We start from the raw sequence: 17,326 nt of genomic DNA on the forward strand, positions 1-17,326 counted from the left end.
CCCCGTCTCTGATTCCCCGCGTCTGATTCCCTGCCACTGATTCCCTGCCCCTGATTCCCCACCTCTGATTCCCCATATCTGATTCCCCGCCTCTGTTTCCCCAACTCTGATTCCCTTCCTCTAATTCGCCAGCTATGATTCCCTGCCTCTGATTCCCTGCCACTGATTCCCTGCCCCTGATTCCCCACCTCTGATTCCCCATATATGATTCCCCGCCTCTGATTCCCCAACTCTGATTCCCCTCCTCTAATTCGCCAGCTATGATTCCCCGCCTCTGATTTTCTGCGTCTGATTCCCTGCCTCTGATTCCCAGCCTCTGATTCCCCTTCTCTGATTCACCACCTCTGAATCCCCACCTCTGATTCCCCATCTCTGATTCCGCACATCCGATTCCCTGCCTCTGATTCCCCGCCTCTGATTCCCCGCCTCTGATTCCCCGCCTCTGATTCCCCGCGTCTGATTCCCTGCCACTGATTCCCTGCCCCTGATTCCCCACCTCTGATTCCCCATATCTGATTCCCCGCCTCTGTTTCCCCACCTCTGATTCCCCGCCTCTGTTTCCCCATATCTGATTCCCCGCCTCTGATTCCCTGCATCTGATTCCCTGCCTCTGATTCCCAGCCTCTGATTCCCCTTCTCTGATTCACCACCTCTGAATCCCCATCTCTGATTCCCGGACTCTGATTCCCCACCTCTGATTCCCGGCCTCTTATTCCCAGCATCTGATTCCCGGCCTCTTATTCCCGGCCTCTGATTCCCCGCTTCTGATTCTGATTCCCTGCCTCTGATTCCCCATCTCTGATTCCGCACATCTGATTCCCTGCCTCTGATTCCCCACCTCTGATTCCCCATATCTGATTCCCCGCCTCTGTTTCCCCGCCTCTGATTCCCCGCCTCTGTTTCCCTATATCTAATTCCCCACCTCTGATGCCCCAACTCTGATTCCCCGCCTCTGATTCCCCAGCTCTGATTCCCCGCCTCTGATTCCATGCATCCGATTCCCCATATCTGATTCCCCGCCTCTGTTTCCCCGCCTCTGATTCCCCGCCTCTGTTTCCTCATATCTGATTCCCCGCCTCTGATTCCCAACTATGATTCCCCGCCTCTGATTCCCCAGCTCTGATTCCCTGCCTCTGATTCCCCGCGTTCTATTCCCTGCCTCTGATTCCCCGCCTGTGATTCCCCATCACTGATTCACCACCTCTGATTCCCCACCTCTGATTCCCCATATCTAATTTCCCGCCTCTGTTTTCCCGCCTCTGATTCCCCACCTCTGTTTCCCCATATCTGATTCCCCGCCTCTGAATCCCCAACTCTGATTCCCTGCCTCAGATTCCCCAGCTCTGATTCCCCGCCTTTGATTCCCCCCGTCTGATTCCCAGCCTCTGAATCCCCGTGTCTGATTTCCTGCCTCTGATTTCCCGCCTCTGATTCCCCATCTCTGATTCACCGCCTCTGATTCCCCACCTCTGATTCCCCATCTCTGATTCCGCACATCCAATTCCCTGCCTGTGATTCCCCAACTCTGATTCCCCACCTCTGATTCCCCAGCTCTGATTCCCCGCCTCAGATTCCCCACGTCTGATTCCCTGCCTCTGATTCCCCGCCTCTGATTCCCTGCCTCTGATTCCCCATATCTGATTCCCCGCCTCTGATTCACCAACTCTGATTCCCCGCTTCTGATTCCCCAGCTCTGAATCCCCGCCTCTGATTCCCCGCGTCTGATTCCCTGCCTCTGATTCCCCGCCTCTAATTCCCCATCTGTGATTCACAACCTCTGATGCCCCACCTCTGATTCCCCATATCTGATTCCCCGCCTGTTTCCCCGCCTCTGATTCTTCACCTCTGATTCCCCATATCTGATTCCCCGCCTCTGATTGCCCACCTCTGATTCCCCGCGTCTGATTCCCTGCCTCTGATTCCCCGCCTCTGATTCCCCATATCTGATTCACCACCTCTGATTCCCGGCCTCTGATTCCCCATCTCTGATTCCGCACATCCGATTCCCTGCCTATGATTCCCCACCTCTGATTCCCCGCCTCTGATTCCCCATATCTGATTCCCTGCCTCTGTTTCCCCGCCTCTGATTCCCAACCTCTGTTTCCCCATATCTGATTCCCCGCCTCTGATTCCCGAACTCTAATACCCTGCCTCTGATTCCCCAGCTCTGATTCCCCGCCTCTGATTCCCCGCATCTGATTCCCTGCCTCTGATTCCCCGCCTCTGATTCCAGGCCTCTGATTCCCAGCATCTGATTCCGGCCTCTGATTCCCGGCCTCTGATTCCCTGCTTCTGATTCTGATTCCCTGCCTCTGATTCCCCATCTCTGATTCCGCACATCTGATTCCCTGCCTCTGATTCCCCACCTCTGATTCCCCATATCTGATTCCCCGCCTCTGTTTCCCCGCCTCTGATTCCCCGCCTCTGTTTCCCCATATCTGATACCCCTCCTCTGATTCCCCAACTCTGATTCCCCTCCTCTAATTCGCCAGCTATGATTCCCCGCCTCTGATTCCCTGCGTCTGATTCCCTGCCTCTGATTCCCAGCCTCTGATTCCCCTTCTCTGATTCACCAGCTCTGAATCCCCACCTCTGATTCCCCATCTCTGATTCCGCACATCCGATTCCCTGCCTCTGATTCCCCGCCTCTGATATCCCGCCTCTGATTCGCAACCTCTAATTCCCCACCTCTGATTTCCCATATCTGATTCCCCGCCTCTGTTTCCCTGCCTCTGATTCCCGGCCTCTGTTTCCCCATATCTGATTCCCCTCCTCTGATTCCCCAACTCTGATTCCCCGCCTCTGATTCCCCAGCTTTGATTCCCCGCCTTTTATTCCCGGCCTCTGATTCCCTGCCACTGATTCCCCGCCTCTGATTCCCCACCTCTGATTCCCCATATCTGATTCCCCGCCTCTGTTTCCCCACCTCTGATTCCGGCCTCTTATTCCCAGCATCTGATTCCCGGCCTCTGATTCCCTGCCTCTGATTCCCCGCCTCTGATTCCCCATCTCTGATTCCCCGCCTCTGATTCCCCGTGTCTGATTCCCTGTCTCTGATTCCCCGTCTCTGATTCCCCGCGTCTGATTCCCTGCCACTGATTCCCTGCCCCTGATTCCCCACCTCTGATTCCCCATATCTGATTCCCCGCCTCTGTTTCCCCAACTCTGATTCCCTTCCTCTAATTCGCCAGCTATGATTCCCTGCCTCTGATTCCCTGCCACTGATTCCCTGCCCCTGATTCCCCACCTCTGATTCCCCATATATGATTCCCCGCCTCTGATTCCCCAACTCTGATTCCCCTCCTCTAATTCGCCAGCTATGATTCCCCGCCTCTGATTTTCTGCGTCTGATTCCCTGCCTCTGATTCCCAGCCTCTGATTCCCCTTCTCTGATTCACCACCTCTGAATCCCCACCTCTGATTCCCCATCTCTGATTCCGCACATCCGATTCCCTGCCTCTGATTCCCCGCCTCTGATTCCCCGCCTCTGATTCCCCGCCTCTGATTCCCCGCGTCTGATTCCCTGCCACTGATTCCCTGCCCCTGATTCCCCACCTCTGATTCCCCATATCTGATTCCCCGCCTCTGTTTCCCCACCTCTGATTCCCCGCCTCTGTTTCCCCATATCTGATTCCCCGCCTCTGATTCCCTGCATCTGATTCCCTGCCTCTGATTCCCAGCCTCTGATTCCCCTTCTCTGATTCACCACCTCTGAATCCCCACCTCTGATTCCCCATCTCTGATTCCGCACATCCGATTCCCTGCCTCTGATTCCCCGCCTTTTATTCCCGGCCTCTGATTCCCTGCCACTGATTCCCTGCTTCTGATTCTGATTCCCTGCCTCTGATTCCCCATCTCTGATTCCGCACATCTGATTCCCTGCCTCTGATTCCCCACCTCTGATTCCCCATATCTGATTCCCCGGCTCTGTTTCCCCGCCTCTGATTCCCCGCCTCTGTTTCCCGATATCTGATTCCCCGCCTCTGATTCCCCAACTCTGATTCCCCTCCTCTAATTCGCCAGCTATGATTCCCCGCCTCTGATTCCCTGCCTCTGATTCCCAGCCTCTGATTCCCCTTCTCTGATTCACCACCTCTGAATCCCCACCTCTGATTCCCCATCTCTGATTCCGCACATCCGATTCCCTGCCTCTGATTCCCAGCCTCTGATTCCCCGCCTCTGATTCGCAACCTCTAATTCCCCACCTCTGATTCCCCATATCTGATTCCCCGCCTCTGTTTCCCTGCCTCTGATTCCCGGCCTCTGTTTCCCCATATCTGATTCCCCTCCTCTGATTCCCCAACTCTGATTCCCCGCCTCTGATTCCCCAGCTCTGATTCCCCGCCTTTTATTCCCGGCCTCTGATTCCCTGCCACTGATTCCCTGCCCCTGATTCCCCACCTCTGATTCCCCATATCTGATTCCCCGCCTCTGTTTCCCCAGCTCTGATTCCCCACCTCTGATTCCCCAGCTCTGATTCCCTGCCACTGATTCCCTGCCTCTGATTCCCCACCTCTGATTCCCCATATCTGAATCCCCGCCTCTGATTCGCCACCTCTGATTCCCCATATCTGATTCCCGCCTCTGTTTCCCCGCCTCTGATTCCCTGCCTCTGATTCCCAACCTCTGATTCCACACCTCTGATTCCCCATATCTGATTCCCCGCCTCTATTTCCCCATATCTGATTCCCCGCCTCTGATTCCCCAACTCTGATTCCCCGCCTCTGATTCCCCAACTCTGATTCCCCGCCTCTGATTCCCGGCGTCCGATTCCCTGCCTCTGATTCCCCGCCTCTGATTCGCCATCTCTGATTCCCCGCCTCTGATTCCCCGTGTCTGATTCCCTGCCTCTGATTCCCCGCCTCAGATTCCCCGCCTCTGATTCCCTGCCACTGATTCCCTGCCCCTGATTCCCCACCTCTGATTCCCCATATCTGATTCCCCGCCTCTGTTTCCCCGCCTCTGATTCCCCGCCTCTGATTCCCCATTTCTGATTCCCTGCCTCTGATTCCCCAACTCTGATTCCCCGCCTCTGATTCCCCAGCTCTGAAAGCCTGCCTCTGATTCCCCGCGTCTGATTCCCTCCCTCTAATTCCCCGCCTTGATTCCCCATATCTGATTCACAACCTCTGATTCCCCACCTCTGATTCCCCATATCTGATTCCCCGCCTCTGTTTCCCCGCCTCTGATTCCCCGCCTCTGATTCCCCATATCTGATTCCCCGGCTCTGATTGCCCACCTTTGATTCCCCGCCTCTGATTCGCCAGCTCTGATTCCCCGCCTCTGAATCCCCGCATCTGATTCCCTGCCTCTGATTCCCCGCCTCTGATTCCCCATCTCTGATTCACCGCCTTTGATTCCCCACCTCTGATTCTCCATATCTGATTCCCCACCTCTGTTTCCCCGCCTCTGATTCCCCGCCTCTGATTCTCCATATCTCATTCCCCGCCTCTGAATCCCCATCTCTGATTCCCGGACTCTGATTCCCCACCTCTGATTCCCGGCCTCTTATTCCCAGCATCTGATTCCCTGCCTCTGATTCCCCACCTCTGATTCCCCATATCTGATTCCCCGCCTCTGTTTCCCCGCCTCTGATTCCCCACCTCTGTTTCCCCATATCTAAATCCCCACCTCTGATGCCCCAACTCTGATTCCCCGCCTCTGATTCCCCAGCTCTGATTCCCCGCCTCTGATTCCCCGCAACCGATTCCCCATGTCTGATTCCCCGCCTCTGTTTCCCCGCCTCTGATTCCCCGCCTCTGTTTCCCCATATCTGATTCCCCGCCTCTGATTCCCCAGCTCTGATTCCCTGCCTCTGATTCCCCGCGTTCTATTCGCTGCCTCTGATTCCCCTCCTGTGATTCCCCATCTCTGATTCACCACCTCTGATTCCCCACCTCTGATTCCCCATATCTAATTCCCCGCCTCTGCTTGCCCGCCTCTCATTCCCCGCCTCTGTTACCCCATATCTGATTCCCCGCCTCTGAATCCCCAACTCTGATTCCCTGCCTCTGATTCACCAGCTCTGATTCCCCGCCTTTGATTCCCCCCGTCTGATTCCCAGCCTCTGAATCCCCGTCTGATTTATTGCCTCTGATTCCCCGCCTCTGATTCCCCATCTCTGATTCACTGCCTCTGATTCCCCACATCTGATTCCCCATCTCTGATTCCGCACAACCGATTCCCTGCCTCTGATTCCCCGACTCTGATTCCACACCTCTGATTCCCCAGCTCTGATTCCCCGCCTCTGATTCCCCGCGTCTGATTCCCTGCCTGTGATTCCCCGCCTCTGATTCCCCATCTCTGATTCCCCACCTCTGATTCCCCGTGTCTGATTCCCTTCCTTTGATTCCCCGCCTCTGATTCCCCGCCTCTGATTCCCTGCCACTGATTCCCCGCTCCTGATTCCCCACCTCTGATTCTCCATATCTTATTCCCCGCCTCTCTTTCCCCCCCTCTGATTCCCAGCCTCTGATTCCCCATATCTGATTCCCCGCCTCTGATTCCCCATATCTGATTCCCCGCCTCTATTTCCCCATATCTGCTTCGCCGCCTCTGATTCCCCAACTCTGATTCCCCGCCTCTGATTCCCCAGCTCTGATTTCCCGCCTCTGATTCCCGGCATCCGATTCCCTGCCTCTGATTCCCCGCCTCTGATTCCCCATCTCTGATTCCCCGCCTCTGATTCCTCGTGTCTGATTCCCTGCCTCTGATTCCCCGCCTCTGATTCCCCATATCTGATTCCCCGCCTCTGTTTTCCCGCCTCTGATTCCCTGCCTCTGATTCCCCATATCTGATTCCCCGCCTCTGATTCCCCAACTCTGATTCCCCGCCTCTGATTCCCCAGCTCTGAATCCCCGCCTCTGATTCCCCGCGTCTGATTCCCTGCCTCTGATTCCCCGCCTCTGATTCCCCATCTGTGATTCACAACCTCTGATGCCCCACCTCTGATTCCCCATATCTGATTCCCCACCTCTGTTTCCCCGCCTCTGATTCCCCGCCTCTGATTCCCCATATCTGATTCCCCGCCTCTGATTGCCCACCTCTGATTCCCCGCGTCTGATTCCCTGCCTCTGATTCCCCGCCTCTGATTCCCCATCTCTGATTCCCCGCCTCTGATTCCCTGCCACTGATTCCCTGCCCCTGATTCCCCACCTCTGATTCCCCATATCTGATTCCCCGCCTCTGTTTCCCTGCCTCTGATTCCCGGCCTCTGTTTCCCCATATCTGATTCCCCTCCTCTGATTCCCCAACTCTGATTCCCCGCCTCTGATTCCCCAGCTCTGATTCCCCGCCTTTTATTCCCGGCCTCTGATTCCCTGCCACTGATTCCCCGCCACTGATTCCCCACCTCTGATTCCCCATATCTGATTCCCCGCCTCTGTTTCCCCAGCTCTGATTCCCCACCTCTGATTCCCCAGCTCTGATTCCCTGCCACTGATTCCCCGCCCCTGATTCCCCACCTCTGATTCCCCATATCTGATTCCCCGCCTCTGTTTCCCCAGCTCTGATTCCCTGCCTCTGATTCCCTGCCCTGATTCCCCATCTCTGTTTCACCGCCTTTGATTCGCCACCTCTGATTCCCCATATCTGATTCCCCGCCTCTGTTTCCCCGCCTTTGATTCCCTGCCTCTGATTCCCAACCTCTGATTCCACACCTCTGATTCCCCATATCTGATTCCCCGCCTCTATTTCCCCATATCTGATTCCCCGCCTCTGATTCCCCAACTCTGATTCCCCGCCTCTGATTCCCCAGCTCTGATTCCCCGCCTCTGATTCCCGGCGTCCGATTCCCTGCCTCTGATTCCCCGCCTCTGATTCCCCATCTCTGATTCACCACCTCTGATTCCCCACCTCTGATTCCCCATATCTAATTCCCCGCCTCTGTTTTCCCGCCTCTGATTCCCCGCCTCTGTTTCCCCATATCTGATTCCGCGCCTCTGAATCCCCAACTCTGATTCCCTGCCTCAGATTCCCCAGCTCTGATTCCCCGCCTTTGATTCCCCCCGTCTGATTCCCAGCCTCTGAATCCCCGTGTCTGATTTCCTGCCACTGATTCCCCGCCTCTGATTCCCCATCTCTGATTCACCGCCTCTGATTCCCCACCTCTGATTCCCCATCTCTGATTCCGCACATCCAATTCCCTGCCTCTGATTCCCCAACTCTGATTCCCCACCTCTGATTGCCCAGCTCTGATTCCCCGCCTCAGATTCCCCGCGTCTGATTCCCTGCCTCTGATTCCCCGCCTCTGATTCCCTGCCTCTGATTCCCCATATCTGATTCCCCGCCTCTGTTTCCCCGACTCTGATTCCCCGCCTCTGATTCCCAACTCTGATTCCCCGCCTCTGATTCCCCAGCTCTGATTCCTCGTGTTTGATTCCCTGCCTCTGATTCCCTGCCCTGATTCCCCATCTCTGTTTCACCGCCTTTGATTCGCCACCTCTGATTCTCCATATCTGATTCCCCGCCTCTGTTTCCCCGACTCTGATTCCCTGCCTCTGATTCCCAACCTCTGATTCCACACCTCTGATTCCCCATATCTGATTCCCCGCCTCTATTTCCCCATATCTGATTCCCCGCCTCTGATTCCCCAACTCTGATTCCCCGCCTCTGATTCCCCAGCTCTGATTCCCCGACTCTGATTCCCGGCATCCGATTCCCTGCCTCTGATTCCCCGCATCTGATTCCCCATCTCTGATTCCCCGCCTCTGATTCCCCATGTCTGATTCCCTGCCTCTGATTCCCCGCCTCTGATTCCCCGCATCTGATTCCCTGCCACTGATTCCCTGCCCCTGATTCCCCACCTCTGATTCCCCATATCTGATTCCCCGCCTCTGTTTCCCCGCCTCTGATTCCCCGCCTCTGATTCCCCATATCTGATTCCCTGCCTCTGATTCCCCAACTCTGATTCCCCGCCTCTGATTCCCCAGCTCTGAATCCCCGCCTCTGATTCCCTGCGTCTGATTCCCTGCCTCTGATTCCCCGCCTTGATTCCCCATCTCTGATTCACAACCTCTGATTCCCCACCTCTGATTCCCTATATTTGATTCCCCGCCTCTGTTTCCCCGCCTCTGATTCCCCGCCTCTGATTCCCCATATCTGATTCCCCGCCTCTGATTGCCCACCTCTGACTCCCCGCCTCTGATTCGCCAGCTCCGATTCCCCGCCTCTGATTCCCCGCATCTGATTCCCTGCCTCTGATTCCCCGCCTCTGATTCCCCATCTCTGATTCACCGCCTTTGATTCGCCACCTCTGATTTCCCATATCTGATTCCCCACCTCTGTTTCCCCGCCTCTGATTCCCCGCCTCTGATTCTCCATATCTCATTCCCCGCCTCTGAATCCCCATCTCTGATTCCCGGACTCTGATTCCCCACCTCTGATTCCCGGCCTCTTATTCCCAGCATCTGATTCCCGGCCTCTTATTCCCGGCCTCTGATTCCCCGCTTCTGATTCTGATTCCCTGCCTCTGATTCCCCATCTCTGATTCCGCACATCTGATTCCCTGCCTCTGATTCCCCAACTCTGATTCCCCATATCTGATTCCCCGCCTCTGTTTCCCCGCCTCTGATTCCCCGCCTCTGTTTCACTATATCTAATTCCCCACCTCTGATGCCCCAACTCTGATTCCCCGCCTCTGATTCCCCAGCTCTGATTCCCCGCCTCTGATTCCCTGCATCCGATTCCCCATATCTGATTCCCCGCCTCTGTTACCCCGCCTCTGATTCCCCGCCTCTGTTTCCCCATATCTGATTCCCCGCCTCTGATTCCCAACTATGATTCCCCGCCTCTGATTCCCCAGCTCTGATTCCCTGCCTCTGATTCCCCGCGTTCTATTCCCTGCCTCTGATTCCCCGCCTGTGATTCCCCATCACTGATTCACCACCTCTGATTCCCCACCTCTGATTCCCCATATCTAATTCCCCGCCTCTGTTTTCCCGCCTCTGATTCCCCGCCTCTGATTCCCCATATCTGATTCCCCGCCTCTGAATCCCCAACTCTGATTCCCTGCCTCAGATTCCCCATCTCTGATTCCCCGCCTTTGATTCCCCCCGTCTGATTCCCAGCCTCTGAATCCCCGTGTCTGATTTCCTGCCTCTGATTCCCCGCCTCTGATTCCCCATCTCTGATTCACCGCCTCTGATTCCCCACCTCTGATTCCCCATCTCTGATTCCGCACATCCAATTCCCTGCCTCTGATTCCCCAACTCTGATTCCCCACCTCTGATTCCCCAGCTCTGATTCCCCGCCTCTGATTCCCTGCCTCTGATTCCCCATATCTGATTCCCCGCCATTGATTCCCCAACTCTGATTCCCCGCTTCTGATTCCCCAGCTCTGAATCCCCGCCTCTGATTCCCCGCGTCTGATTCCCTGCCTCTTATTCCCCGCCTCTAATTCCCCATCTGTGATTCACAACCTCTAATGCCCCACCTCTGATTCCCCATATCTGATTCCCCGCCTGTTTCCCCGCCTCTGATTCCCCACCTCTGATTCCCCATATCTGATTCCCCGCCTCTGATTGCCCACCTCTGATTCCCCGCGTCTGATTCCCTGCCTCTGATTCCCCGCCTCTGATTCCCCATATCTGATTCACCACCTCTGATTCCCGGCCTCTGATTCCCCATCTCTGATTCCGCACATCCGATTCCCTGCCTATGATTCCCCACCTCTGATTCCCCGCCTCTGATTCCCCATATCTGATTCCCTGCCTCTGTTTCCCCGCCTCTGATTCCCCACCTCTGTTTCCCCATATCTGATTCCCTGCCTCTGATTCCCCAACTCTAATACCCTGCCTCTGATTCCCCAGCTCTGATTCCCCGCCTCTGATTCCCCGCATCTGATTCCCTGCCTCTGATTCCCCGCCTCTGATTCCAGTCCTCTGATTCCCAGCATCTGATTCCGGCCTCTGATTCCCGGCCTCTGATTCCCTGCTTCTGATTCTGATTCCCTGCCTCTGATTCCCCATCTCTGATTCCGCACATCTGATTCCCTGCCTCTGATTCCCCACCTCTGATTCCCCATATCTGATTCCCCGCCTCTGTTTCCCCGCCTCTGATTCCCCAACTCTAATACCCCGCCTCTAATTCGCCAGCTATGATTCCCCGCCTCTGAATCCCTGCGTCTGATTCCCTGCCTCTGATTCTCAGCCTCTGATTCCCCTTCTCTGATTCACCACCTCTGAATCCCCACCTCTGATTCCCCATCTCTGATTCCGCACATCCGATTCCCTGCCTCTGATTCCCCGCCTCTGATATCCCGCCTCTGATTCGCAACCTCTAATTCCCCACCTCTGATTTCCCATATCTGATTCCCCGCCTCTGTTTCCCTGCCTCTGATTCCCGGCCTCTGTTTCCCCATATCTGATTCCCCTCCTCTGATTCCCCAACTCTGATTCCCCGCCTCTGATTCCCCAGCTTTGATTCCCCGCCTTTTATTCCCGGCCTCTGATTCCCTGCCACTGATTCCCCGCCTCTGATTCCCCACCTCTGATTCCCCATATCTGATTCCCCGCCTCTGTTTCCCCACGTCTGATTCCCGGCCTCTTATTCCCAGCATCTGATTCCCGGCCTCTGATTCCCTGCCTCTGATTCCCCGCCTCTGATTCCCCATCTCTGATTCCCCGCCTCTGATTCCCCGTGTCTGATTCCCTGCCTCTGATTCCCCGTCTCTGATTCCCCGCATCTGATTCCCTGCCACTGATTCCCTGCCCCTGATTCCCCACCTCTGATTCCCCATATCTGATTCCCCGCCTCTGTTTCCCCAACTCTGATTCCCTTCCTCTAATTCGCCAGCTATGATTCCCCGCCTCTGATTCCCTGCCACTGATTCCCTGCCCCTGATTCCCCACCTCTGATTCCCCATATATGATTCCCCGCCTCTGATTCCCCAACTCTGATTCCCCTCCTCTAATTCGCCAGCTATGATTCCCCGCCTCCGATTCCCTGCGTCTGATTCCCTGCCTCTGATTCCCAGCCTCTGATTCCCCTTCTCTGATTCACCACCTCTGAATCCCCACCTCTGATTCCCCATCTCTGATTCCGCACATCCGATTCCCTGCCTCTGATTCCCCGCCTCTGATTCCCCGCCTCTGATTCCCCGCCTCTGATTCCCCGCGTCTGATTCCCTGCCACTGATTCCCTGCCCCTGATTCCCCACCTCTGATTCCCCATATCTGATTCCCCGCCTCCGTTTCCCCACCTCTGATTCCCCGCCTCTGTTTCCCCATATCTGATTCCCCGCCTCTGATTCCCCAACTCTGATTCCCCTCCTCTAATTCGCCAGCTATGATTCTCCGCCTCTGATTCCCTGCATCTGATTCCCTGCCTCTGATTCCCAGCCTCTGATTCCCCTTCTCTGATTCACCACCTCTGAATCCCCACCTCTGATTCCCCATCTCTGATTCCGCACATCCGATTCCCTGCCTCTAATTCCCCGCCTTTTATTCCCGGCCTCTGATTCCCTGCCACTGATTCCCTGCTTCTGATTCTGATTCCCTGCCTCTGATTCCCCATATCTGATTCCCCGCCTCTGATTCCCAACTATGATTCCCCGCCTCTGATTCCCCAGCTCTGATTCCCTGCCTCTGATTCCCCACGTTCTATTCCCTGCCTCTGATTCCCCGCCTGTGATTCCCCATCACTGATTCACCACCTCTGATTCCCCACCTCTGATTCCCCATATCTAATTCCCCGCCTCTGTTTTCCCGCCTCTGATTCCCCGCCTCTGATTCCCCATATCTGATTCCCCGCCTCTGAATCCCCAACTCTGATTCCCTGCCTCAGATTCCCCATCTCTGATTCCCCGCCTTTGATTCCCCCCGTCTGATTCCCAGCCTCTGAATCCCCGTGTCCGATTTCCTGCCTCTGATTCCCCGCCTCTGATTCCCCATCTCTGATTCACCGCCTCTGATTCCCCACCTCTGATTCCCCATATCTGATTCCCCGCCATTGATTCCCCAACTCTGATTCCCCGCTTCTGATTCCCCAGCTCTGAATCACCGCCTCTGATTCCCCGCGTCTGATTCCCTGCCTCTGATTCCCCGCCTCTAATTCCCCATCTGTGATTCACAACCTCTGATGCCCCACCTCTGATTCCCCATATCTGATTCCCCGCCTGTTTCCCCGCCTCTGATTCCCCACCTCTGATTCCCCATATCTGATTCCCCGCCTCTGATTGCCCACCTCTGATTCCCCGCGTCTGATTCCCTGCCTCTGATTCCCCGCCTCTGATTCCCCATATCTGATTCACCACCTCTGATTCCCGGCCTCTGATTCCCCATCTCTGATTCCGCACATCCGATTCCCTGCCTATGATTCCCCACCTCTGATTCCCCGCCTCTGATTCCCCATATCTGATTCCCTGCCTCTGTTTCCCCGCCTCTGATTCCCCACCTCTGTTTCCCCATATCTGATTCCCTGCCTCTGATTCCCCAACTCTAATACCCTGCCTCTGATTCCCCAGCTCTGATTCCCCGCCTCTGATTCCCCGCATCTGATTCCCTGCCTCTGATTCCCCGCCTCTGATTCCAGGCCTCTGATTCCCAGCATCTGATTCCGGCCTCTGATTCCCGGCCTCTGATTCCCTGCTTCTGATTCTGATTCCCTGCCTCTGATTCCCCATCTCTGATTCCGCACATCTGATTCCCTGCCTCTGATTCCCCACCTCTGATTCCCCATATCTGATTCCCCGCCTCTGTTTCCCCGCCTCTGATTCCCCGCCTCTGTTTCCCCATATCTGATTCCCCGCCTCTGATTCCCCAACTCTGATTCCCCTCCTCTAATTCGCCAGCTATGATTCCCCGCCTCTGTTTCCCTGCGTCTGATTCCCTGCCTCTGATTCTCAGCCTCTGATTCCCCTTCTCTGATTCACCACCTCTGAATCCCCACCTCTGATTCCCCATCTCTGATTCCGCACATCCGATTCCCTGCCTCTGATTCCCCGCCTCTGATATCCCGCCTCTGATTCGCAACCTCTAATTCCCCACCTCTGATTTCCCATATCTGATTCCCCGCCTCTGTTTCCCTGCCTCTGATTCCCGGCCTCTGTTTCCCCATATCTGATTCCCCTCCTCTGATTCCCCAACTCTGATTCCCCGCCTCTGATTCCCCAGCTTTGATTCCCCGCCTTTTATTCCCGGCCTCTGATTCCCTGCCACTGATTCCCCGCCTCTGATTCCCCACCTCTGATTCCCCATATCTGATTCCCCGCCTCTGTTTCCCCACGTCTGATTCTCGGCTTCTTATTCCCAGCATCTGATTCCCGGCCTCTGATTCCCTGCCTCTGATTCCCCGCCTCTGATTCCCCATCTCTGATTCCCCGCCTCTGATTCCCCGTGTCTGATTCCCTGCCTCTGATTCCCCGTCTCTGATTCCCCGCATCTGATTCCCTGCCACTGATTCCCTGCCGCTGATTCCCCACCTCTGATTCCCCATATCTGATTCCCCACCTCTGTTTCCCCAACTCTGATTCCCTTCCTCTAATTCGCCAGCTATGATTCCCCGCCTCTGATTCCCTGCCACTGATTCCCTGCCCCTGATTCCCCACCTCTGATTCCCCATATATGATTCCCCGCCTCTGATTCCCCAACTCTGATTCCCCTCCTCTAATTCGCCAGCTATGATTCCCCGCCTCCGATTCCCTGCGTCTGATTCCCTGCCTCTGATTCCCAGCCTCTGATTCCCCTTCTCTGATTCACCACCTCAGAATCCCCACCTCTGATTCCCCATCTCTGATTCCGCACATCCGATTCCCTGCCTCTGATTCCCCGCCTCTGATTCCCCGCCTCTGATTCCCCGCCTCTGATTCCCCGCGTCTGATTCCCTGCCACTGATTCCCTGCCCCTGATTCCCCACCTCTGATTCCCCATATCTGATTCCCCGCCTCTGTTTCCCCACCTCTGATTCCCCGCCTCTGTTTCCCCATATCTGATTCCCCGCCTCTGATTCCCCAACTCTGATTCCCCTCCTCTAATTCGCCAGCTATGATTCCCCGCCTCTGATTCCCTGCATCTGATTCCCTGCCTCTGATTCCCAGCCTCTGATTCCCCTTCTCTGATTCACCACCTCTGAATCCCCACCTCTGATTCCCCATCTCTGATTCCGCACATCCGATTCCCTGCCTCTGATTCCCCGCCTTTTATTCCCGGCCTCTGATTCCCTGCCACTGATTCCCTGCTTCTGATTCTGATTCCCTGCCTCTGATTCCCCATCTCTGATTCCGCACATCTGATTCCCTGCCTCTGATTCCCCACCTCTGATTCCCCATATCTGATTCCCCGCCTCTGTTTCCCCGCCTCTGATTCCCCGCCTCTGTTTCCCGATATCTGATTCCCCGCCTCTGATTCCCCAACTCTGATTCCCCTCCTCTAATTCGCCAGCTATGATTCCCCGCCTCTGATTCCCTGCGTCTGATTCCCTGCCTCTGATTCCCAGCCTCTGATTCCCCTTCTCTGATTCACCACCTCTGAATCCCCACCTCTGATTCCCCATCTCTGATTCCGCACATCCGATTCCCTGCCTCTGATTCCCAGCCTCTGATTCCCCGCCTCTGATTCGCAACCTCTAATTCCCCACCTCTGATTCCCCATATCTGATTCCCCGCCTCTGTTTCCCTGCCTCTGATTCCCGGCCTCTGTTTCCCCATATCTGATTCCCCTCCTCTGATTCCCCAACTCTGATTCCCCGCCTCTGATTCCCCAGCTCTGATTCCCCGCCTTTTATTCCCGGCCTCTGATTCCCTGCCACTGATTCCCCGCCCCTGATTCCCCACCTCTGATTCCCCATATCTGATTCCCCGCCTCTGTTTCCCCAGCTCTGATTCCCCACCTCTGATTCCCCAGCTCTGATTCCCTGCCACTGATTCCCCGCCCCTGATTCCCCACCTCTGATTCCCCATATCTGATTCCCCGCCTCTGTTTCCCCAGCTCTGATTCCCTGCCTCTGATTCCCTGCCCTGATTCCCCATCTCTGTTTCACCGCCTTTGATTCGCCACCTCTGATTCCCCATATCTGATTCCCCGCCTCTGTTTCCCCGCCTCTGATTCCCTGCCTCTGATTCCCAACCTCTGATTCCACACCTCTGATTCCCCATATCTGATTCCCCGCCTCTATTTCCCCATATCTGATTCCCCGCCTCTGATTCCCCAACTCTGATTCCCCGCCTCTGATTCCCCAACTCTGATTCCCCGCCTCTGATTCCCGGCGTCCGATTCCCTGCCTCTGATTCCCCACCTCTGATTCGCCATCTCTGATTCCCCGCCTCTGATTCCCCGTGTCTGATTCCCTGCCTCTGATTCCCCATCTCAGATTCCCCGCCTCTGATTCCCTGCCACTTATTCCCTGCCCCTGATTCCCCACCTCTGATTCCCCATATCTGATTCCCCGCCTCTGTTTCCCCGCCTCTGATTCCCCGCCTCTGATTCCCCATATCTGATTCCCCGCCTCTGATTGCCCACCTCTGATTCCCCGCCTCTGATTCGCCAGCTCCGATTCCCCGCCTCTGATTCCGCGCATCTGATTCCCTGCCTCTGATTCCCCGCCTCTGATTCCCCATCTCTGATTCACCGCCTTTGATTCGCCACCTCTGATTCCCCATATCTGATTCCCCACCTCTGTTTCCCCGCCTCTGATTCCCCGCCTCTGATTCTCCATATCTCATTCCCCGCCTCTGAATCCCCATCTCTGATTCCCGGACTCTGATTCCCCACCTCTGATTCCCGGCCTCTTATTCCCAGCATCTGATTCCTGGCCTCTTATTCCCAGCCTCTGATTCCCCGCTTCTGATTCTGATTCCCTGCCTCTGATTCCCCATCTCTGATTCCGCACATCTGATTCCCTGCCTCTGATTCCCCACCTCTGATTCCCCATATCTGATTCCCCGCCTCTGTTTCCCCGCCTCTGATTCCCCGCCTCTGTTTCCCTATATCTAATTCCCCACCTCTGATGCCCCAACTCTGATTCCCCGCCTCTGATTCCCCAGCTCTGATTCCCCGCCTCTGATTCCCTGCATCCGATTCCCCATATCTGATTCCCCGCCTCTGTTTCCCCGCCTCTGATTCCCCGCCTCTGTTTCCTCATATCTGATTCCCCGCCTCTGATTCCCAACTATGATTCCCCGCCTCTGATTCCCCAGCTCTGATTCCCTGCCTCTGATTCCCCGCGTTCTATTCCCTGCCTCTGATTCCCCGCCTGTGATTCCCCATCACTGATTCACCACCTCTGATTCCCCACCTCTGATTCCCCGTATCTAATTCCCCGCCTCTGTTATCCCGCCTCTGATTCCCCGCCTCTGTTTCCCCATATCAGATTCCCCGCCTCTGAATCCCCA

Source organism: Narcine bancroftii, chromosome 8, assembly GCF_036971445.1.
Source record: "Narcine bancroftii isolate sNarBan1 chromosome 8, sNarBan1.hap1, whole genome shotgun sequence".
Taxonomy (NCBI): domain Eukaryota; kingdom Metazoa; phylum Chordata; class Chondrichthyes; order Torpediniformes; family Narcinidae; genus Narcine; species Narcine bancroftii.